The sequence below is a fragment of the Ambystoma mexicanum genome, chromosome 5p, assembly GCF_040938575.1.
Source record: "Ambystoma mexicanum isolate Mex_15411 chromosome 5p, UKY_AmexF1_1, whole genome shotgun sequence".
NCBI classification, from domain to species: domain Eukaryota; kingdom Metazoa; phylum Chordata; class Amphibia; order Caudata; family Ambystomatidae; genus Ambystoma; species Ambystoma mexicanum.
Genome location: NC_090930.1, coordinates 272,651,027 through 272,676,573, shown reverse-complemented (window position 1 = coordinate 272,676,573; position 25,547 = coordinate 272,651,027). Strand labels below are relative to the sequence as shown.

General features: G+C 45.2%; 2 protein-coding genes across 3 annotated transcripts in view; both read left to right on the top strand.

Moving 5' to 3' along the window:
- LOC138480893 (transcriptional regulator Kaiso-like) overlaps nucleotides 1–25,547 on the top strand; it is a 422,231-nt gene that overhangs the window by 273,623 nt on the left and 123,061 nt on the right. The gene's annotated exons all lie outside the window — the stretch shown is intronic.
- LOC138480894 (transcriptional regulator Kaiso-like) overlaps nucleotides 2,136–25,547 on the top strand; it is a 307,074-nt gene continuing 283,662 nt past the window's right edge. Inside the window, exon 1 of the mRNA XM_069612687.1 lies at nucleotides 2,136–2,225. The gene's annotated coding sequence lies outside the window, so the exon portion shown is untranslated. The remainder of the gene's footprint in view (nucleotides 2,226–25,547) is intronic.

Sequence of the window (25,547 nt, the reverse complement as noted above, 5' to 3'; positions counted from 1 at the left end):
GTATCGCTCCAGCTCTGAAATCCCTTTATTGGTTCCCAGTGGATGCAAGGATTAAATTTAAAACCCTCTGCTTTGTCCACAAGGCTTTTTGGGGCCTCGGTCCAAAATACCTTCAACTATCCCTCTGTAAATACTTCCCCTTCTGTGCCCTTCGCTCCTCTACTTCAAATTCCTTCAGGGTCAGAAGTTTTTCAAAGAAACAAGCTGTGGGTAGATCTATCTTCGGCTGCGGCCTCCCTTTGGAACAGCCTCCCTGCCACCTTGAAACTTGAGGAGAACCATCTCCGATTCCGGAAGCACCTCAAGACCTTCCTCTTCGCTTCTTACTTTGCCCCTCTTCTCCCCTGCTGACCCGTTTTCTCTCTTGGCACTGTTCACCTGGCCACCCACTGTCCTTCTGGCCTAGGTACCTGCCCATCCTGCCTCCCTCCTGCACTGCCTCTGGGCCACCCATTGCACTGGGATCTGTATCTGTACCCTTACAGCCCCCCCACCGTTCTTCTGCACTTACCCTATCTGACCAATCATGCACTTGCCACTTGCTGGCTGCACTACCACCTCTTCGTTGCCTGTATTTATTTATTTCACTTATTATTTATTCTTTTCTCTCCTCTGTTCTGCACTTTCCACTTCTTCCCCCTTCCACGCACTTTATCCCTTTTCCCTTCTCCATGCACTTGCGCGTTCTTAATGTCACTGGGCCTAGTAAGATCGTTTTTTGTTTGTTCTCCCTTGTTCCCCTCCTATTGCTTGGCCACGCTCTGAAACACTTGTGTATGAGCGCGATATAAATAAAATATATATCAATCTAATAAATTCTTTACGATTTGAGCTGGCTAGGATTATTCTGTATAACAATTACTTTAGATTACAAAACGATTACTACCTTCAAATATCTGGTACTTCAATGGGGTCCTCCATGGCCCCTCATGAGCCAATTCTTTTATGTATGCTTTTGAGACCGAAAAACATATTCTAGAACACCCCCGTTTGGAAACGTAAACTAGTAGAATGGAAGAGATATATCGACGCTATCTTTGGGTTCTGGAAGGGTCCTAACGAAAAAATGCAGATATTTCTGACCTATCTTAATGAACAACCTGCAAGAATTAAGTTCACACTAAAAAATGGGCGCTCCCAGAGTCGGTTTTCTAGACTTACTTGTGACTCCTTGTGGCAACAGACTACGTACCTCCATTTACCGTAAACCGACGCATGGTAAAAACACTCTACATTACGCAAGCTATCATCCACAGATTCAGAACAAGAGATTTTTTCCCATCACGATACTAGAAGAGGCTAAAAGGAAGAATAACATAAAATCCAGAAATAATCTGCTAACTCCCAAAATACATCAAAGGGACCTACCTTTTGTTCATTCAATGACATTTTCCAAACAAAGTCGACAGATCAATCGAATAATCAAGGCAAATTAAGAAAAACTGGAACATCACAAACAAGACTAGATCCCCCGTCCCCCCCCCAAATGACTAAACTGTTACCCAAACCACTCATGATAGCATACACACGTGGGAGAAATACTAGAGACAACCTTGTTAAGGCAGAAAGAAATGTCCATAGTAAACAAGTATTTCTATCTAAACCAAAGTGCAGCACATTCCTGGGTCTACATTGTGGACATTGTAATGACATTCAAAAAGGTGTTTATGTGAGACATCTTTACACTGGACAGAAATTCAAATTATGTCATTTCGCTACATGCAACTCCAGATTTTTGATCTATGGACTAATATGACCCTGTGGACTTTATTATGTAGGTCAGATATCCGTAAAATCAAAGACAGAATCACGGAACACAAATCTAACAGAATGAACAATGTGAAATCACCAGTTGCAAGGCACTTTAGTGAAAAGGGATAGTGCTAGAATTAGTCAAGACCCCGCCAAGAGGTGACAACACACAAACACTCCTGTCCAAAAGCACTTTTTACCTATGAAGTCGGCACGCCGATCTGGGCACGCTACACATCACTTCAAAGACAGCCATTTTCCAAATAGAGCATTACATGCCTTGAAACAACGAGAACGTGCACATTCATTATACCTGTTGATAAGTTACGTTGCTACTTCCCTTACAGTGGTTTCTTTATTTGACTGTACTTCTCACTTTTTAACACAGATAATGACCATGGTCAAACTTTATCATCACCTTACAGAGACACAACCACAATATCCAATTCCTGTACCTCATCTCCGCTATTGAGGTAAGATTACGTGTACATTTGTACGCACCCTTTATATTTTATTGACCTGTAGACTCAACCGTGCAATGCCTTTTTTAAACTATCGCCATGATCCAGATACTATTGCTTGTTGCGCTTTGAAACACTTGTGTACGAGCGTGATACAAATAAAATATCAGTATCAATTGGATAGTCTTTAATATTCCCCACAGTTGATACACGTTAATTTTGAACTAAGGACAACCTGGACTTCTCATGAATGTGCAAAGACTGTAGAATAGTTTCCCCTTTTTCAAATTGACTGTATTCCTAATCATCATACATAGCTGTTATCTAAACTACTTGGTACTTTCTATAGAATTGAATGCAGGACACAGGCAATTGTCCCCTTTACCTGATGTGAGAGTCCATAAGGATCACATTGGTGTACTCAGAAGGTCATCTTGTGACTTGTAACACGGTGACACTTGTATTAATAAATATCGTTAGTGATTGAAATGGACTGAAACATCACACTTATGGGATTATTTGATTTACTTTGTAGACGAGAGTTGAAGCTGGAATATTGATACACTTCATTAACTAAATGAGTATTTTGCTCCTGATGCAAGGATTATATGTCCCGAAACACATCAAGCTCTTTTTAATTTGAATTCTTGTGTTGCATGAACTTTTTTTTATGTGAAATGGGCTGAATAAAACATGTAGGAAGCAAATTTGAGTGGGCACCACAGGGGTATCAAGTCTTTCTGGCGTTCTCAAAGGTCTCTGGTGTAATGAGTCTTTATTAGGAAGTTAAATCCTATATACAGGAGCTGGCTGAAAAAGGCCTGGAGACACCCAAACCCAGAGAAACAGCAAGAACCAAAGATTAGGTGAAAACCCAATCATACAGCCGCTCTCTGAAATCCCAAACTGGGTTCTGTGTTAGTTGTAATTTTACTATGTATAGTTTCTTTGATCCAATCTTGGAAAAATACGAAAGTCAAATATATAGTGGTTTTTCAATGTTGGTTTTATCCATCAAGTAGAAAAAAATTTTTTTATAGAAAGAAGTGACAAGTAGCCACTAATAATGTTCTTCGTGAGGAAGATATTGCCATAAATCACTCTATCCGTAGACTTATAATGTGCCAATGCATTTCGGAATACAACAAATTCCTTCATCAGGGCAAGTCTAAAACATAACATTCAAATGCAATAGTGCCAACCGTCCCATGGTTAATATCCATATAAAATAATTCCCATATTTAGAACAACGTAAGTATATAAATATCAACATGAACAGTCATCATCCAAATAGTTGAAAAAGTGTGAAGGTAAACACATACCCGACAATGTCATGAGCCGGATCAGAAGGCAGGTCAAAAAATAAAAAGAAACAAATCAGTACAAAGGTAAGTAAAGATGTCCTATAACAAAAATGGAGGGATTTGGGTCCATTACCTGATGTAGGTGAATAATGGCGAAATCTTTATTTTCAAAGGCCAGGCTGCTCCACCGTGAGCGGCGAGCAGGTACTGTGAATGGTAAAGTTAATATATATATGAAGGACCTATCCAAAGTGTAGCTAATCGCTAATAGAAAAATCACAAGCTTGGATTATGGCTTACCATATGTAGAGAACGGAGCGGAGAAGTTCTCTCTGCGTCTGCTGAAAGCAGACTGTCTTCGTTGCATCGGCGCGTTGCCGAGCAACCTGGTTTTATAAGACACGTGATTAAAGGCAAAATGTCCTCCGTGCATCGGTGCGTTGCCGAGCAACTTAGCTGTGTAAGACACGTGATCACGGCTCCATGAAGAAGAGCACGAGCCGCGACCCGTGTCCGTGAACAAGTCAATGAGCTTAAATAAGATAAAAATACCTAATTTATGGACCTCCTGGGTTAGTGATGATAAAAGTCATCACCTAAGAATCAAAAAGGAAATAGTAGTCTGTCATCCATGGACATAGAAAAAATACTAAGAGTGACTGAACCCAATTGGATAAAAGTAATGGCTGTTTCATGAACACCCCAAGTGAGGCTTTACTATTATGAATGTGCCTAAGTTGGATGGATGGAGCCTAGGGAGCAACCCTAGGGCTGTACCTTATATTGGAATTTGGAAAGGAACCAGAGAGTCTTTTGAAATATGTTTTGTGTATCTAAACAGCATCGACCAGCGGGTACAGTTCACTAGGGAGCTCTCACATGAAATTATAACATTTCTTGACGTACAAGTCAGAAAGCAACTTACTAGCTACAGCACTTCATTGTTTCGGAAAGTGACGCGCCGATGCAACGAAGACAGTCTGCTATATATTTACTTTACCATTCACAGTACCTGCTCGCCGCTCACGGTGGAGCAGCCTGGCCTTTGAAAATATAGATTTCGCCATTATTCACCTACATCAGGTAATGGACCCAAATCCCTCCATTTTTGTTATAGGACATCTTTACTTACCTTTGTACTGATTTGTTTCTTTTTATTTTTTGACCTGCCTTCTGATCTGGCTCATGACATTGTCGGGTATGTGTTTACCTTCACATTTTTTCAACTATTTGGATGATGACTGTTCATGTTGATATTTATATACTTACGTTGTTCTAAATATGGGAATTATTTTATATGGATATTAACCATGGGATGGTTGGCACTATTGCATTTGAATGTTATGTTTTAGACTTGCCCTGATGAAGGAATTTGTTGTATTCCGAAATGCATTGGCACATTATAAGTCTACGGATAGTGTGATTTATGGCAATCTCTTCCTCACGAAGAACATTATTAGTGGCTACTTGACACTTCTTTCTCTAAAAAAATGTTTTTCTACTTGGTGGATAAAACCAACATTGAAAAACCACTATATATTTGACTTTCGTATTTTCCAAGATTGGATCAAAGAAACTATACATAGTAAAATTACAACTAACACAGAACCCAGTTTGGGATTTCAGAGAGCGGCTGTATGATTGGGTTTTCACCTAATCTTTGGTTCTTGATGAATAAAACATGTAACTGATTTAAACTATTTACATTAACTTGCTGTGATTACACTGCCTTCACCTAATCAACCGAAAGTAACTCCAGAAATCTTAATAAGATTTTACTATTTCGTTAGTATATGAGGTGCGCAGGAGACCCGAGTGTCCACTAGTTTAAGACACTTTCCTTCTTTTTTCAGAGTTTAAGGTTGCCCAGGATTAGGATTTTGGCTGCGCTCATTTGAAGATTCATCGTGAAATCCACCCACCCATCCCTTAACGTGGAATGTGTCCCAGTGGCTGTTATGGAATTAAGTGTTGATGCTTATTTATTTATGTCTGTTAGAAAGTAAAAACCCAAAAGAATTTCTGTGATTCTGGTGGCTGTAAGTGGCCTGAAGATGTGCCGAAAAGACTGGAGCCACCGACAGATCTCCCGTGGTGGTCTAGGACATATGCTTCTATTTCCTACAAAGTGCATTTCAAACTCTGATGTTTAATGTGTTTGTTATTTTCTGAAGCTGATCTTGCATATTTTAGGCCTCAGTTAAGGCAATCTTGAATTATTGGCACAGGCTCCTTGTTCATATATGATATGATAGGTTATTCATAACGCGCTTAATACCCAGAGGTTTCTAAGCGCGGACCCGGGGATCAAACCTGTGTTGCTCCGTGTCGTCTTGGTTCCAAGGTGAGCACGTTGCTGCTGAGCTATCCTCCCGAGAGGAGTGGTTTGAAGGTATTTCATTTCTGGTGACCATCACTCTGGTGTCATTGGATGTGCAGCAGTTGCGTGCGGGATGCTGGTTGCATCACAAGAGATGTGCTGTGGGATGGTCAAGGAAATGCATTTTAAGTTCCCTGCGGTCAGTGTGGTCTGGACCACTAATGTGGTGAGTGAGGTTCAGTATGAACCCCTCTCCTTATTGGGTTTCTAGTGTCCTTGTTGATGTGTAGGTATACTTGTCGGACTTGTCGAGTTCATTAAACCTCTGGGCTTGATCGAATGTTGCATGTGGTGTTGGCTGTGGTTTTCTTCTCTTGGAGAAGCTTATAGTATTCCCAGATGTGAAGTAGCAGACTGGCGCATTATAATACCATTGTCGTGTGTATAAGTAGCAAGTTTCTTTAGTTCTTCCATTGTGTCATTTAGATTCTGATCATCCGTCCCCTCCCATCCCTCGTTCTCTATTCCTTCTTAGTCGCATAGGTTATAGTGAATGATCACAGTATTGGCTGCCGCAGTTTATCCAATTAGTGTCGATGACTAGCACACACTACCTATATGCATGCAGTTGGTGTCTCCGTGCTTGCACAGAGCATGTTTCCTGAAATGTTGTCCCGATGTAGGTTGTCTTATTGAGGGGAGAACGGGGAACACCATCTGGTATCCCTTTTTATTTATTTGATGTATTCCATATACATACTGTGAAGCTTGTAGGGACTTTTGAGTGCTCTGTAATGCTCTCCTGCAGTGTTGGTAAAATATTATGTGCCTATGCCAAATATATGGGTCCGGCAAATGTGTCATATGGGTATATCAGTGTCGTGGCTAAAAGTGCTCTATTGGTGCTTCCTTTCATGGGGCTTTAGGTGTAATATATCACACAGGAATTTACCAGATACTTGGCCGGTTGGTGTAATCTATTTCATGGCAATGGACTTCCTTGATAACCAAAAGACCATAGGCCTAGTGGCTCTGATGAATAGGGATTCGGGCATGGGGTTTGAAGTTTTCTACATGTTTGGGACTTGCTTGCAGTTCGAGATTCTTGATGCTTTGCAGAACAGGATGTATCGCAGATACCTTCTGCACATGGGCAAGTGAAATTATAGAGGGGTTTAATTGAAATAAATATGGCTCATTACGTTTGAACATAATTGTTGTTTAAGCGATTTATGATGTCGATCATTTTTGCAGAGAGTTACAGCTCAAGTATTATTTCCCGGTAAATGCAACATTTTCATGTAAGTCACTAATCATTGGGGACCGATTACATACGTTAATGACATGTAGAAACAAGTATATACGGACTGATAGCATGAGCATGGAAAAGGGAGATTCAGTGTAGGACCGGATTACTAGTAGGAATCCAAAACTAAGGTGATTAAGAGATCCATTATTTAGCGTGCCACAATTTCCATTTGCTTTGATGACAAAGCGACCAGTGACTTTTGCTCATAAGAGGCGAAAGACCTTGTCCTCAACAGGATTTCCTGCCCCAGGCTGGCAGACCCTCATTGTAGTTGCCCTTCTGAAGTGCTCTGGATGCTTTCTTTCTGGTTTACGCTGCCCCAGCACACTCTCTGCTGTCTCCCTCGGATTCGGAACATGGAGCCTGACTCCCCAGAATGCAACAGACAGGATTTCATTAACCAACCGAGATCGACACAAAGTGGCTCCTGAAATGTCTGCTCTTCTGCCGAAAGGTTTAGGTTATATGATATAAGGCATTTATAACGTGCCTATACACAAGTGTTTCAAGGTGTGACGATGCAAAGCAGGGGAAATGGAGGGACGCCAGAGACAGCGATCCTACTAGGCCAGGTGACATTGAGATCGTGCAAGTGCAGGGGAGGGGAAAAGTGCAGGGGGAAGGGGTGCAGTGCAGTACATGGGATAACAGTAAAATAAATAAGACAATAAATAATAAATAGAAGTGCAGCCAGCTGGTGGCAAGTGCAATGGTAAGTGCAGACATCAGTTGTCAAGTGCTAGTAGGGGCTGTAGGGATACAGAAACAGTCCCTGAGTGCAGCAGTTTCCAGGGTGGCAGTGCAGGTGTGCAGCTGCCGTGGAGGGGACCTGAACCCGGGATCAGAGGGTAGCCAGGTAACCAGTGCAGTTTCAGATTCAACCAGGAGATCAGCAGGGGATAGGAGGAGAGAAAGCAGAGGCAGAGAAGGTCTTAAGGTGCTTCCGGAACCGGAGTTGGTTCTCCAAGTTTCAGAGAGGCAGGGAGGCTGTTCCAGAGGGAGAGGCCCCAGCAGAAGAAAACTACCACCAACTCGCTGCTTGGAGAATCGACTAACCCTGGGGGTTGTTGGAGGCGGATGAGCGAAGAGCCAGAGAAGGAAGCTATTTAGGAAGAGCGAGTTGAAGAGGGTTTTGAAATCATCGCTGCCACTGGGATCAGTCCTGGAGAGATACGATCCCTGGGCTTGAGGCCAAGGACAAGTCTCTCAGTCCTGTTTTGGATGAGTCGCAGAGGGCGGAGTGTAAAAGCAGGCAGATTTAGTAAGAAGCTTTTGCAGTAGTCCAGCCTAGAGAGAACCAGAGCTCTGGAGACAGTGAGCTAGCTTCTGGGGGAAGGAGAGGAAAGGAAGAATACCTGTGAGGAGGTGCAGCAGGTAGTGTGACTTCTTAGAGACGTCAGAGATGTGAGGAGAGAAGGAAAGTGTGCAGTCGAAGATGACCCTGAGGTTTTTAGCCTCACAAGTGGGAGCAGGAAGAGGGCCAGAGAGGCCGGCCAGAGAGTGACGGGAAAGAAGGGAGCAGGTGTGCCGATGAGGAGAATCTCGGTCTTACTGGCATTAAGGCAGAGATCATTGGCAGTACACCACTCCTGGATGGCGGACAGACAGAGATGAGAGAAGAAGAGGTGCCTGAAGGGAGCCTGAAAATTAGCCTAGTGTCATCCGCATAACATTGAAAGTTGGGACAAAGAGCGGCAATGCGGTGGGCAAGAATTGCCAGGTGTTGGTTGAACAGCCAGGGAGAGAGGTTAGACCCCTGGGGAACACCACAGGTAGAGATAGGAGAGGAAGGACCCAAGTTGGACTTGCAAGGGTCGGTCAGAGAGGAAGGAGGTCAGCCAAGCCAGGGCCTGAACAGTGATACCCAGGTTATCACGGAGACGGTTGAGCAGGATGGCATGGTTGACTGTGTCAAAGGCAGAAGAGAGATAAAGTAGGATCAGGACACTGGGTGTTAGAATTAAGGTTGGAGAGCAGGTCTTCTCGGATGTTCAGGAGAGCAGTGTCTGTGGTTCCGGCTGCTCTGAAGCCAGACTGATGGTCATGGAGACAACCAATAGATTCAGAGTGAAGATTAAGCTGGGAGATGGACAGCTTTGCCAGGAGTTTGCCTAGGAAAGGAGTGATGGAGATAGGACGATAGTTAGCCGGACAGGAAGGGTTGGCGGAGGGTTTCTCAAGAAGAGGGTGCACAAGGGAGTGCTTCAGGGTTATCTTCATTTATTGCTAGGTGGTGTCTTTAATTTCTGCTATCTGAGGTGGTCCTGTTCAATACCGAGCTAGGTTCCATTCCTTGCCTACCCAGTCACAAGTTAATCCTAGAAGGGCAGAGTGTGTGCATGGCTGTCAACATTATCTGCAAGGCGAGGAGTGCACATGTTTATTTTCAACAAAAAACATACTTTTATCAACTACAAGGTAAATTGTATAACATTAACCCTTCTCTTCTAGTACTATAAACCTAAGGCATTGATGTTTTATGATTTGGCCCTTTCCCTTGTGTGTGAATCCTTCCCGCTACTTTAGGCAGTTATGTTCGGACAGCAACATTTGTTTCATGCCACATGGCCTAAAATGCATAGCATCTACAAAAATAAGTTTCTAGACAGCTATAAGAATTTGCTTCATTTATGCGTTTTCTGCCATATTTCTAGTTCTCAATACATACAAGACTTCCTTAAAGACAAAAGACATTACATATTCTATTTGATCAAAGGATTATCAAATAATATTTCTATTGCATGTGATCACTCTAGGTGAGTAAGAAATGCTTTGCTGTATGCATTTGGAGAGCTGGCATTAATGCCAGGGGATTAGTGACATGTATGCATGGCTAGCAACTTCTGATATTTTTCGCCTTCATGATATTGCTGATTAGGTGAACACATAGTTATTAATGGGGGTGTTACCGTACTCCTTGTTCGACTACCAATCCTGAATTCTCGTACACCGATCTCCTCCTAAACCCTGAGAGGAGCAAAAGGTAAGATCCAGGAAGGGAGAAGGAATATGGGTTGATTTTCAGTAATTTGTGTACATGTTGGTTGATGGCATGTTGCACGTCACTCAAAGGCCTTTCCTGCCCTCTGCCCCTTCTTGGACTGTGCAGGAAATGTTCACAGATGGAAGGATACAGCAAAGTTACTGATTGCTTGCGGTACGATCATAATGACTTTAACTTGCATTGCTTAGGGCTATCTTGTCTGACACTGTGATGGGGTTTCTTCACAGTACATACAGAAAGGGTCAAGGCTTGAAGTGCAAAATCCTTTCCTTTATCATTAACCGACGATAGTAATGCTCAGATGTTTTGTGCTAATGGTCTGACTGCTGATGAATAAGGGAGATGCTGTATATAGTATGCCACAGAATGAGCAAGCAAACAAGCAAACTGGTTTACCCCTTTGCCCTGTCACCAAGGCTGAATGCCCTCTATGCTTAGGCTTCGGAGAAGGTTCATGTGAACATTGGGGCAAGTTCTGTTGCAGCCCAGGTTGACAATTGGACAAGCCGCCCTGGTAGTAGCTGGGGTGTGTGGGGAGAGCTCTGGGTCTGCTGCTTGCCTTTTTGTTTTGACCTAGGCAGGTGTGTGACCTGGGCCTTTTAACTGCCATCTCTGCCAAAATATGTGTTTGCCATAGTGCAGCAATGTGTTCAAGAAAAATCAAGCAGTTGCCTATTTTTCGGAGGCTGGAGCGGCAGATGTTTGTGTGGCATCTTGGACTACATTCTTTTTTCGTAGAGACTGGCATGATCGTGTGGTTGCCTCGGTTTCTTTTAACTTGCTGGTGTCCAATTCTGGATTAGTAATTTCTTCAAAACATTTTGTGTTGAACTCTTAAAGGTCCTGAAATGTGGTACTTTAGGTGAGATCACCTTTAGTCCCTCCTTTCACCATCGTCAGTGCGTAGGCATTGACCCTACATGTAACATCAGAAGTTACATTTCTCTTTAAACACATCATTGCAATAGTGCTGGCACCTATGTGTCCAAACAACTTTACTTATTAAGATACTCACTTTTGTAGCTGTTTCTTATTTGTACTCTGTATAAGCGTAAGACTGCAGAAGTGAGTCACCATACCAAATGGCTGTCTTGTGAAGTCTCACCAAATAATGTTTTTCTAGCATCCTTTATTTTGTGTAATAAGGAGAAAGTTGCTCTTCAATCATGTGATATTCTCATGAACCTATACTTTTTCTTATTGCTCTGACTTCAGTTGAAGCATACAGATAGGCATTTTTGCCCTTTGTCTTCAGGCCAGTTATTGCATAATCACTCTGCAGAACCAAACTATGGTGATGCAGGAGACCTGCATTCTCCATCTATTGTTGTATACCTCATCCAATACAGGAAATGCCTGCATGTAAACTATGTAGGTGAGACTGTGACAGAATGCACCTACATAGATCTACCACCTAGAACCCACAAATCAAAAGGTAGCGGGTCATCCACACACTGCATGACTGGTAGGTGATGGTATTGAAAGGTGGCCTCATAAACAAAAGTTATGAAGAACATGATAGTTCAAGTACTTGACATTCAGCCTGCAAAATAAAGATATGAACATAAAGAATTTGATAGGCATGTTTGAACATCAAGTACTTGAGCTACCATGTTCTTCATAACTATGGCTATGGCTAATTCTGAACATTGAAACATAAAGGCAATCGCATCAACTGTGCTGGAATACAGCCGAAATGTTAAGATGACTTACCGGACCCACCTGTCACCAACAGCTGTGGGACGCTACCTTTCATAACCTTTTAATAGAGAAGACACAACCCCTTAGCATTGCCATTTTTGGATGTCTAAGTTCAAATGGCTGGCACCCAGCATCAAGCATGGGGCACACGGAGATGGTATTGAAAAGTGAACCATTTAACAATGGTCTATATTATACAAAAATATGTATTAACAGGTGTCTGAACCACAACAAAGAAAAGACATGGTGTATCTATGTGAGGTGGGTCCCGTCAGGCAAGGGGAAATGGGAGAAAGTGGAGTCGTGGCAGTGGACCACGAAGCTGCCCATTCATTTTGCCAGCCCTTACCTTGGTTCGCCGTGGCGGCCGTCGCGGGTGCTGACCGGGGCTCAGGGCTGGAGACGACGAGGACGCGGGAACCGCGGCCAGCCGCGGTGCAGAGACACGCGCACCCCGGCGTGTTCCTCTCGCCGCCGGAGCAGGCAAGAAGAGAGAGGCGACTTGCCAGACGGAGCGGGCCGCTCTGCGGGTGCAGTTCGCTCGGCGGGAGCGGGCGAGCGGGGACACCAATGCAGGGGGAAGGAGGGGCCTCGGGGCACAGATGGGAAGGTGGACGGGACTCCCCTGGCAGGCGGGAGAATCAGGAAACACAAACCCAGACGGCAGCCTTTAAAGGAGGTGGGATGTGGCAGGATCAACCAATAGAAGGCCAGATAGATGGGGAAGGACCCTATTGGAGGGGAAACAAGTCACTCACAACACGTAAAAGACCGAGAGCTGATCAACGTCGTGTTGTTTCCTTTTCTAGTCATACGGAGAGGGCGAAGAGCGAAGGAACGACTGGTGGGCCTATCCGGACACCCAAGAGGCTTAGGAAGGAAGGTTATATTCCTGGAAGGCGGCCAGAGAAGTGAAGTAACTCTCAGCAGCTGAAACAATTGACTTTAATTTCATTTGGTTAAGTTACAAGAATAAAGCATAAATTCAGCAACTAACCACCTGGTCCGACTCTTGATTCCTACAATCTAATACCCAAACATACATGAACATTAAAACGTATTTTATTAAACATATAGAAATTGACACTACTAAAATGATCACATGTACATAAAACTCAATATAAAACATATATCTCACAGAACACAAGAAATGCAAACGCTGTGGGTTGGTTCTTCTAATAACGATCACCACTCCGTGTTTTCCTTATTTTGAGATATGATTAGTACATTTGAAATTGTCACGCGTGCAAGAGTAAAACTATATACTCCTACGTCCTGTCCCCTTTCCTCCATGCTTGTGGGACATTCCGTCCTTCCGGACGGGACCGGAACACTTTTGTAATAAGCATCACGCATCGCCCTTCAGTCCTTTTCTCTGCACGGTCGGGTCTGGACGCATTAGCATCACCAGGAAGTTGTCTTTTAATTCCCTTTGTCCTTCCTTCCTGCTCCGATTCCACGGTCATCTAGTCCTCTGTCTATGCCGGAGCGTCTGGGATTCGTGTCCTGTTCTTCATGCGAATGTAGTTTTGTGAGGGCCGATACCCCCACTCTCTTTGCTTATAGTGTCTAGGCCCGGAACATCGATGGGACTCTTGTTTCTCTTGCGATTCCCTCTCCGTCTGGGCACTCCATCTTCGGTGGGAGGAGGTGTTTCAATGCGTTCCCCCCACCGCATTTTTAGCTCTTAATCGATTGAAAAAAGAAACGCCCGGTAAGTTCTTTACTTTTAAGGGCGCCCCGGCCAGGGGGGCTCTAGTAGCTCTGTCACCGGGGGTTCCCCTGAGGTGCCCCACGAGAGGCCTAATAGGCGCACCAGAGGTTTCTCCAAGGGTTCCCGCTGTGGACCTGCCAATACCAGACATTGTTCCGAGGTTCACCGTTTGGGTGCTAAAGTTCAACCCAGTTCTGGATACTGGGGTTCGCCCTGAGGTCTCCGTTTCTGTAGCTTTCCACACCGAGTCAACGCTCGAGGCCCCTCTTGAGGGGCCTTTATGTCTCAGGTTAAAGCCTGAGGTTCCTCGTCTTGGGGCTAAATCCAGTAGGGACTGAGTCAAGGGATCATCTTTGAAGGTCCTGTTGGTGAGGTACATTCCTCAACCGTCCCACGTTCAGGGTCGTGGTGGGACTGGTTCTGTCGAGGGGGCAAAGAAGGCAGTCAAGGGCCATAGGCCTTCCAGTACCGGCTCTGCCAAGGTTTCTCCACTGGAGGGCTAATTCTGGGGAAGTCGCTAAAATGTCCAGTAAACATCCTAGATCTACCCGCACCGGCTCGGCTGAGGTTCCTTGTTTCAAGTCTAAAGTGTTGAAGTCCCCTGACTCCCCCGAGGAAACAGTTGCCTCACTTTCTCCTGTCACAGTTCTTAGGTGTTGACAAAATGGCGGCCCAACCTTCATGGTCCACGGCAGCCATTTTGGATGCCTCTTACACCAACTTTCTCGACGTCTGGTACTGGGAGCATTTCTTTTGGGGCTGAGCAGCATTTTCCACGCTATGTGGAGAACAAAAATCTTTTCCGCCCTTCATTCGATTGGCGTGCTCGGGTATGCCCCTCATGAGCGGCCTCTGCCTACTCCAGCGCCTATACCTTCGTCGGAGGATGCGTTTTTTGGGATGTTTCACTAAGCTCATGCACTCTGATGCCATGAGGGCGTATTTTAGAGGTCTTTTCAGGGAAATGTACCTTGTACCTCCCATACTGCCTTCTCCTCCACCGTTGCCTGTCGGACCTCCTCCATCACTTCCTCCTCTGCCCCCCCATTCTCCCACAGAGAAAGACACCGGCGGTGCGGGATAACACTTTAAAACCTGAGGCGCTATGTGCAATGGAACATTCTTCTGTCCCCGCTTTGCTGCATGAGCCTCAAGCGGATCAGGACAGAGATGAACAGCCCCGCTCTGTTAGAGCATTCCATGACCGGGACCTGGATATGATGGCCCTGCTTGATATTACAGTACCCGAGGCCTCCAATCCACAGGAACGGGCTCTTTTTCACCTCAGGAGCGCACCGGCCTGTCTCTCGACCCCCCCCCCCCCCGCACCCCATGCACCCCCCAGAAGGACGTCTTGGCTGAGGCCCGTAAGGTCTAGTATAAACCTCATACCGGGCTGCATCTCAACAAGAGGATTGGCGTTCGATACAAGCTTCACGCCTCGGAAGAGATGGCCTTATCAGGTTGCCCGCTCCCTTTGTCAATGGTGGTAGCAGCCGCCACCCTCCAGTCCAAGCCGGCCTCTGCATCATCCATGGCAGCGGCCCAAATCCTCTTCAAAGAGGATAAGCTCCTTGACGCCTTTGGCAAAAAGTATTTTCCAATTCGGCGTTTCAACTTCGTCAAGCTAACACCATGCTCATCCTGGCAGCAGCCAATCTGAGGCTGTGGAAGGAGCTAGCCGATTCCCTGGAACGTATTCCTGCGGATAGGTTAGACGACTTTAAAGCCGGATTGTTGGATGCCAAAGTGTTGGCACAGGATTAACTGGAAGCTGCGGCACACCACATAGATACCTTCGCTCGAGTCCTCCTGGTTGGGGTTGACGTCTCCCGCCAAGCGTGGCTCCATGCGATGAAGTTTTCAAAGGAAGTACAGGACGAAGCACTGGACCTTCCTTTTGATGGCAAGGAATTGTTCCATTCCTCCACAGATGAGGAACTCGCAAAGAACAAGGCGATTAACCAAACCGCCAAATCTTTATCGGTCCTGGCGAAAGTTCCAGCTAAGGCCCCTTATACACAGAGGTCGGGGTCCCAAACTCAGCCCTTCTCTGGATTCAGGGGGGGTTTCAGAATCGCTGTGCCCCGCCGAAAGCAACAACAGCAAGGTGGTCGGTTTTTCTCTTGTCCATCAGCCTCCTCTCCAGGACCAGGTTGGCTCACTGCCGACAAATCTTCCAAAAGATATTTTTTGTCGGTTGCACGAGACTCCGGTGGGAGAACGAATCTTGTCTCATCTGGAGGCGTGGCAGACCATCACCAAAGACCGGTGGGTTTTGTCCATCGCTCGGGCGGGCTTCCGCTTGCCCCTCCCCTCCCATCTCTTCAACCCTCCCTTCCAGCAGATCGGGTCACCCTCCCTCAGATCCGAGGTACATAAACCTCTGGACCTCAGAGCAGTGGAAACTGTTCCTCTCGGGGAGCAAGGGGAGGGATTCTACTCCCGTCTGTTCAGTGCCCAAACCCAACCAGGCTGGCCTGCCCACTATTCTCATCTTTCCCAGTTAAATCTTCCTCTTCCCCAACAGAAATTCAAGATGATCACGCCTTGCCAAATAAAGTCCTCTCTTCGGAAGGGCGACTGGCTCAGTGTAGTGGACTTTCAGGACGCATACATGCACATCCTGAAATGGAGTCCGCATCGGAAATATCTGCGGTTCTCCCTGGTAGGGGACCACTTCTAGTTCCGTTTGCTCCCTTTTGGTCTCAGCTCGGCACTGTGTCTTTATGAAGAGGATGTTGGTCATCACAGCTTGCCTAAGGCTGCAGGGCGTTCATGGATATCCAAATTTGGACGATTGGCTCCTGTGCAGTCCTTGCCCACAGACTGCATTGATCAATCGCCAGTCTCTCCTCCAGCTCCTGTTCCACCTTGGGCTGTCTGTGAACTGGCGGAAATCTTCCATGATGGTCTCTCAAGACCTGATCTTCCTGGGTTTCCGTTGGAATACAGTCGTCACCAAGGTGTTCCTTACGGCGGACAGGATTGCAGACCTATCAACCGCGTGTCATCTCTTCTGCCAGTCCTCGCACATGACAGCCTGGTGGTTCCAAAGACTTCTGGATCTCATGGCCTCTTGTGTGCTAGCTCTGCCTCTTGCACGCCTGAAGATGAGGTGCACTCAGCTAGCTCTTCGGAGCTGCTGGTCTCGGGCATTGGACCCGGATTCCAAGATAATTCCAGTTCCGTCCTGCATGACGGAAGATCTGCAATGGTGGTCCTCGATCGACAACCTTTGCGCACGGACAATACTGTGGCGATGTTATACATCAACAAGCAGGGTGGCACCAATTCACCACTCCTTGTGGACCTAACCATACAAATTTGGGACTGGGCCATCCAGCACAACATTTGGCTCCTGTGTCATGAACCATCGAACTCGCCCCTTCTGGGCCTCCTGGTCCCTGACACGTCGGAGTTTACACTCCATGGTACTACCAACATGGCAGCAAGCTAAGAACGCTGCTCACCAGTTTTCACGCTCTACGTAGCGTGCTCTATAAAGAAACCACACCCCCGCGGCCCGCGTGTCTCAACGCTGCTGCTAGCTGTGACCGTAGGTGTGCTCCGTACTCTCCCTTGTACTATTCTGCTGTTTCCTGGATCCCCTTCTTCCAATTACCTTCCCTCCTTCTTGTCCAGCCTTTCCCGGAATCCCTGCACGGCTACCGCGTGCACCTCATCCTCTTTTCTGAATTCCTGGCGTTTCCCTTGATCCCGGACATCGAAACTGAACGCAATCTGGAAGCCGAGGACAGCCAAGCGGGCTTGTATAAGACCCGAACCATACGAAAGAAGACTCCGCCTAAAGAAGTCATCAGGCAACGAAAACAGGTGAGAAAGGGGGAAACCTGTGATATCCTGACTGTACAAATCCCGGGTCACATCACTGTAACAGTAGATTCACTCAGCCGTTGCCAGCCAGTTATGAGTGGGAATTGAACAGTGATGATGTGGCCAACATTTTTCGCCAGTGTGCACTCCAGAAGTGGACCTCTTTGTGACTTTCATGAACGGGAAACTTCCTCTGTATGCATCCAGAGACGGCCTTAGGCGTCCTCTCTGGAAGACACTCTCCAGATCCCGTCGCACAACTGAAGGCTTATGCTTTTCCCCTGCCTCTAATTCATCAGTCACTCTGCAAGCTCAGGAGTGCATCAAATTGCACTCTCCTCTTCATAGCTCTTTAGTGGCCAGCCAGATTCTGGTTCCCGGAACTTCAGCATCTGTCGGTTCTTCTGATCAGATTGCTGTTGATTCCTGACCTTCACCAGAGCGATCACCAGATGTGGCACCTCTGCCCACAATCGTTCAGCTTGGCGGCCTGGTGCCTGAATCCAGATCTTTAGCGCAATTTAATTTGTCAGAGGATAACATGCGCATTATCCAAGCAGCCAGAAAACTACCTATGAGGGCTCAATATAGGAGCAAATTGCTCCGTTTTTGCCACTGGTGCTTAGCTAAACAGCTTGACCCGAGGCATGCTACGGTTGACATGTTTCTATCCTTTGTGTCTCACCTTGTAGCTTCTGGCTTTATGTTCTGTTTAGTAGAACTTACTTATCTTCCATTGCGGCCTACCTGTCCACGGACAGCTGTTCCTTTTCATTGACTAATAGGGTAATTAAAAGGCATTTTGCAGGTTGTCTTCATCTCTTTCCGACAGTGCGCACCCCTCATCCCAAATGGGATTTGAACGTGGTCCTCACTGCGTTATACCATAAACCATTTGAACCCATGGCCACTACCAATCTTAAATACCTTTCTTGGAAGGCCTCTATTCTGATCGCGGTGACATCTGCGAGGTGAGTAATTGAGCTCCAAGCTCTTTCTGTTGAACATCCGTTACTCTCTTTACATACGGATAAGGTTGTGCTTTGCACTCGTCCTTCCTTCCTGCCGAAGGTGGTTACCGATTTTTCATTTGAACCAATCGAACTCCGTACCTGTCTTTTTTCCTAATCTGGCATCAGATGCCAAGAGAGTCTTGCACAATGTGGATGTCAGGCGAGCCCTGAAGTTTTACCTACGAGTGAACTCCGGGGCTCCTCACAACTGTCGCTATCGGAGGCCCGAAAGGAAAACCAGCTTCCAAAGCAACTATCTCCAGATGGATTGCCTCATTTATTTCAGAAGCCTATAGCATTCAGGGCCTTCAACCTCGAAAGGGCATCCATGCTCATCTTGTACGTGGCAAAGTGCTGCTGTTGCCTTTCAAAAGTATGTCCCTTGGGAAACCATTGCCAAGGCGGCTACGTGGGCTTCCCCATCAGCTTTTTGTAAGCATTTCCGCTTGGACCTGAGCTCCAGGGCTGATGCCCAATTTGGCCAGGCTATTCTTAAGGACTTATTCCAGTAAAGGGGGTTTTCCATCCACCCGAACCAACTGTGGTGCGTGTTTGGGAAGCTCCCACAAGTATGGAGGAAAGGGGACGGGACATAGAAGTATAACAAAGTTACTCACCGTATTAACTACCTTATTCCTAGTCCATGGTCCCCTTTCCTCCATACGCCCGCTCGCTGTCCCCTCTAAAAAGTATCCTCTATTATTCCTTAAATGGTCTCAGACCTGGTGATAGAAAAGGACTGAAGGGTAATGCGCGGGGCAGAGCTCAGGAGGGCGGGCGGGGTTATGGCTACGTGCGGTACCCAACGTAAAAATAAAAGGAAAATGTTTTGATGCTTTTTACAAAAGTGCTCCGGTCCCGAAGGACAGAATGTCACACAAGTATGGAGGAAAGGGGACTATGGACTAGAAGTAAAGTAGTCGCTACAGTGAGGGACTTTGTTAGTTACAATTATCAATCAATAAAACTTTATTCGGTGGAAAAAGCCATAAAAGTTCATAAAAACAACCAATACAATATGATATATAGAAAGAAGGCGGCAACATAATCTCATTTAACATCTGGAAAGAGTCATAACACAGCATCTATGAGTTTCCGGTAAATATAATTGAGCCAAAATATAAAATAAATACAATTTGAGCTACAGCAAGTTCAAAACATAGCTTCTTTAAAAATATCAAGGGGTGATCCTAGCCCCACTATCAGTCATAACCCATAGGGGAGATTACCCAATAGCCAGTTTCCCTCTGGTCAGTTTTTGTTTCTTGCTGGCCAATTTAATTATTTCTTGTCTACAGAGCCAAGCTCGATGAACATGGCGGGCAATACGGCTCACAGTATTTGGGCTTGTACTCTATTTGCAAAATTCCAAAGCATTAGCAGTTTAGCGGTTCCCCACACCCCTCAGCACACATCGTAATTGTCGAAGACTCAGTGGTCTCAATTTACATTTATTTTCTTTCACTCTGATAAAGCGGGCACAGTGTCAGACTGTGATACGTGGGGACAGACACATTGGTGTACACCCACAGAGTTGCGGCAGCGTTGACATTTCATAGCAGGGCAGTGTTGGACAGCATGCAGAAGTTCAGGACATTATTTTCCCTACAAGTCACAACGAGGGTTGTGATTCCTAAAGACAGAACCTCTCCTCCCCGAAAACCTCTGTAGTCCAGTATTTGTCTTTGCATCCTGATGCCTACAGTTTTACTTCTATTTAAAACCTGGATTTTTGTGCCATAATACATAAAGTGGTAATGCCTTTGATAGGCAATGTATCACACCAGTTGGTTGAAAAATAGATCAACAAGAAATGCACCATAAAACCCATGTTTTTATTTCACACGGACTCTACCGTACATTCCCATGGACAGTCGTCGGGCCCACTGTATGAGACTGGAGTGGTGCATTCTGCCCGCCAGCGAATTCAGTTGTGCAGCCCTTTAGGGCATGTTGAGCAATGGCTTCTTTTTCTTCCATTTTGTGGGTCCCCTATTTCCTGAATTGCCTTTTTCTGACCTGTTTTGATCTACAGCAGGTGCTTTAACCAGTTGGCCTATGCAACGGGTTCATTGTCTTCATTACTGTGGTTATGGCGATATACGTAATTCTAATTCTGGTTAATTCAAAGTTGGTTCAAAATAGAAGTACAGATGTAAACGTAATAACTTGTTTAATAACTGCCAACTTTCAAACTCGGCATGGAAGGGTCGGTTCTTTAAAGATGGATGAACTGCAGGCTTCTTGGTGTGCAACACCTTCTGCCACTTCTTGCTTTTTAGCCACAGCGCTTTGTTTGTTGCAATTTCTATTCCTATACTTATACTTGGAATACAAATGCCAGAATGCACAGTTCTGATGCCTGAGAAAGCAGGACTGCTTGGAGTGCCGCAGATATGACACAACACTGCAGTGACATATCAGTAGGCACTTTAAAATGGGTTCAGGAAGAGCACAGATGGACACTATTTGGCAGCCATGAAAGTAAAATACAGGATGTGGTGATGTCTGCATGAAGGAGGGTAGGGTTGGGGGGGGGGCTCACTAAAAGTTCCAGGTGTGAGCATCTTTACTCAAGCATTTACTGCCGAGCTCTGTGTGCTGGTTGAATGTTTTTGGGTTTGGTTGAGTATTCTGAGCCTTTTATTCTGGGGATGGTTAACCCCTTTCGGTAACAATTTAATAGGAAATTTGTATGAACAGATAGGTCGGGTTTGCATAAGGTGCTGCAGTGCTTTCAAGTGCTGCAATAACTGTAAAAATGAGTACCATTACATTTGTTATATATGAATTATCTTACACGGATGATAGGGCGAGTTGGCACTACAGGTATTCTATTTTGAAAAGCGCAGGCTCACCCCGTGTCCGAGGTGAGCACTTAACTTGGGAGCCATCTTCCTGCATGAGTAGTCTTTTTAGAGAGAATACTGTTCAGGTGGTGCATATTTTTTTAAATTTGATGCACGTTTGTGGTATTTGATGGGAATACCTAGGTGCATCTGGTGTGTGTATTTGTGATTTGATGCAAACAGCTGGAATCTGATGCGAGTATCTGACATTAAATGGGAATGCCTAGCATGATTTATGCACCTGGATATTACATGCTATATGCTTTGAGCATCTGTAAACATGACTACATCCCGTATAGCAAAAATAAAATTCTCTAGAAAAAAAGCAGCAACTCTTGTCTCTGCCAGTGCTGGTTTCTTGTCTGTAACTCGGTGAGTGTAATTTTTAAAGATTCTAGTCAGTTTTTGAAATTCAACAGCATGTTTCATCTCTGACTGCTTCAATCTGCTGAAATGTTTGAGAGTGCCCCTTCCCAGCGAGTTCCTTTGATGGGGGAGGGGATCAAAGAGGGTGTGAAACTTTGCATTGAAGCAACCATTCTCTCGAGCAACATTTTTTACTTGCCATCGCCTTATCAGTAAATGAGTAATGAAAACAAGTTTTAAAAAGCATTACTTAGCCTATAAAAACTGAAGCGGTAGAAAACGGGCGACTCCTAGGGTTTAGCATGCTCTAGGAAACTCAGTCGCTGTACTGAAATACTTTTTAACAAGTACTGTACTGTAACGGGTTAGACCCCTTTTCTTCAAAGATCACCTAAACTGTTTCCAGGCCAGACTCTCCACGCTTTGTAAATTACTTGATGCTACCATTAACTTTATTTGCGTTGATTTTCAGCTACGTAATTTTAACCTAACTATTTTGGGCAAAGAATTTCAGACACTTGAATGAACACCATTAGATACTTGGTGCTAGGTAGCGCTAATGATGTCTTTGACAAAAATGGATGACCGTGTCTTCGATGGCGGGACCAGTATTAGAAGGGAAAGGTTGCAATTGGTATGACCAAATGTAAACACTCAGAAAACCAGAACCGGGATTCATTTAAAAATCTTGACTACCATGACACTATGAATGAGTTTCCCAGAGACCAAATATACTAACTAGAATGGGAAATCAAAAGCTTTTGAAATGTCTCACCCTACAAGTGCCCAAGTGTTCAGCCATCCTTCCTTTTAAAGACTCCCACAACCCATCCTTTTGAAAGTTTTACAATAGCCACAATACGAGCACGCACTGCCTTAAAAGAACCTTTCTTTTTTCCCTGTATTTATTTCACGCAGCACACGTTTCAAATTGTTTTTTTTTGATGAAATGTTTGTTTCAATCTCCTCTAAATCTTGTCCTGCATTCAACTTTAACATTAATTACAAAGGGCTGGGTTCTATACAAAGTGCAACAGTATACCACAAAGTGCGTTTTTTCATATACAAAAACACTGCACCATAGCAAAACGTAGATTACAGCCTTGCAGCCTTCAAAAACCCAGAGCTCAAGTCCGTCCTAGGGGTGAATTGCGAACTGCTGAAGTCCTAGCCCAAACTGAGCACCCCTCTCCGCAGCTTGATTTGAACTATCTTTAAGCTCAAGACAGTGCACCGAACTTGATCTGCCATTTACGAAGAGGGCAGCTCATAAAGTCTGTGGCAAATTGGTGAATTGCTCCCATATGGTAACCTCTTGATTGTGGACTGTGACTTGTTCCCACTCAGCCTTGCAGTTCCTAAGTCAAATAGCATACTGTGTAAATTGCGTGTTTCAGGAGATATGCTGGGGTCTTCAGCACCCCAACCTTGCTATCCCTCATGGTGTGTGGCTTCCTGTGGCCCAAAATGTCTTTGTTTAGTACATCCCCCTTGGGGATCTGTGGTGACAATGAATGAAGAGACTGACCAAGAGGTTCCAAGGTGGTTGATAAAGACTTTTATTAAATGAAAAATTAAACTTAACTATCCCTAACCCTAAAGGGGGTTGCCCTACTTGAAATAAAGAAATGGGGTGCTTGTCAGGAAGTCTGTAAAAGTCCAAATCAACAGGCACCATTCTAGTTCAAAAGCTCTGATGCTATCCCATTGCCTCCTCCTGGGACGATGAAGATACTGGCGGAATCCCACTTGACTCTTCAATACTACTCTTGTGGAACTGGCCATGGAATTGCTGTTATTACTTTCCTGGCTACTTGAGCCCTTTTACAGTCTCGAGTATTCCTAAATTACTTTTAAAAAGGTAGAATCTCAATATTGACACTTTTGATGAAAATGGCAGAAATAAAGGATGACGGCTTTGTTCTTTGTAAAGTGGGATATAGCTCTCATGGACTTGACTCTTGACGTAATCAGGTGTTGACAAATAACAAGTTTGAATACCTATTCGAAGACTTATTGACTTTCGTTGCCCCACACTAGATGGTTTTGGAGTGGGTATCACAAGATTTCTTCCCAGATGTATTCTTGGGCAACCTTGTTAGACAATGATTTTCATGGACCTCTGTTTCTGGTCTCACCAGTGATGCTTCCGAAGACCTTTTTGACAGAGTTTAGGCCTTCTGTCAAAGTTCGAGAAGATAACCCCTCGGATAACGTTTCAGGGGCTGGGTGGTTGAAGATTTCTGGTTTGAACTACTTCATATCCCCGAAGGTGAGTGTTAACCTCTTGTTACTTTTAAAGTTTATCACTTTTTGATTTGAAGACTTTTTTTTCAATTCACCCTGGCTTCACCCAAACCTTAATGACTCCAGTTACCCGCTCTTGGAATCGGCATGCTTCACCGGGTTTGCCATGGATCTGCTGGGCTCTTGACTCCAGGGTTCAGTTGGGCTCGTCATTCTGAAATTGGTTAGGTACTTGACCATCTCTTCTTTACTGGTCCTGTAGCTACCAGTACTCTGGTTGTTCCCGTGGCCTGTTCTTTGGTAGGGCAGTTGATGAACCTACCGGTCGACTAGCTACAGGTCACCCCACACCGTACAGTTTTGGTTCTTCCGTGGGGCCTGCTCTCGGCCAAATGTTGAGACTCTCCAAGTGTCCCAAAAAGAATACATGCTTGCTTTGCTGGGACGTAGTCTAGACCTTCCACTGTCCCGGTCTCACTCTAGCCCAGATATCTCCAAGTTCGACTTCTATTGTAATTGTCGTCCTGCCTGTGTACGGGAAGCCACTTCAGTCTCTGCTTCTACCACGGCCAACACCCAGTTGGGCTCTCAGGTGTCCTTGTGCGTTCTCCTGAGCCACACCCTCTACGCCTCTCTACAGAGCGACTCACTTTTTTCTTCTTCAGTTTTCGTGGTCTCCACATGCGACTCTTCTTGGCTGCTGCTTCTGGCTTGCCCCTTGTCTCAGCCTCTTTCTCTCCTCCAGTTTCCTTCAACTCTCGATCTCTCTCTCGCTCTTCCTCCCCGTTGTTTGTTTCTGATGGACTTATAATCAGTGTAGTTGTCCTGGCAGCCTTGCAAAGTGTTTGTCTTGGGTTGGTTAAGCTCTGTATAAAGTAGCACTGCTCTCTTAGACAAAGACAATTTCCGGGAGAAAAAGGTTTGCATTTGGGCTAATTTGCATACCCACAATGTCCTTGCTGTTGTGGCGCTGAACTGGAGGTGAACTTCCAGTAAGGACTACCAGGGCTGTTGTGGAATGTGTGATGACTTGGCTCCAATGGATATTCCTATTTTCACATTTCAGGTGAAAGGGTTTTTTTCCAACCTTTTGAAACCCACATAACATAAAATTATTAAAGGATATGAATTTTTATTATATTGTTGGTTATTAGACGTCTGTGCCATTAAATTAGGTCGTATCCAGTGCTTAATATGTGGGGGACTTTGCCGTGGATTAGGAAGTGGTGTTTTGGCAACTTCATTATGGTATCTCTCAGTGGTTGTATGACAATAAGCAACAGCACTGTGCACTAGCCACGTGTCTCTGCATTCTGTGCCGGCTCATTGTAATTAATGAACTTGATGACCAACCCAGGTGCAGCACTGCTAGTTCTATGTTTTCATGAATAAGAGTATGGAGGTGACCGCGCTAGGCGCTCGTGCTGGCCAGGCCCGCGCACTGCATCAAGTCAGCCTGAATGACAATGGTGCAGCTCTACTACAGCAATAACCGGCAGCAGTGCGACAGCAGGGTGGGTTGGCATCAACTGCACAGCAAGCAGCACCATTACAGAGGCCATGCCAGGGGAGAGGAGTATCTGTCCTGAGATCTAACCTACACAAGTAGAGCGTCCTGCAGTGTTTGTCATGAAACTGTTTTGTAATGGGTTCTCAATTTGTCTGTCAAT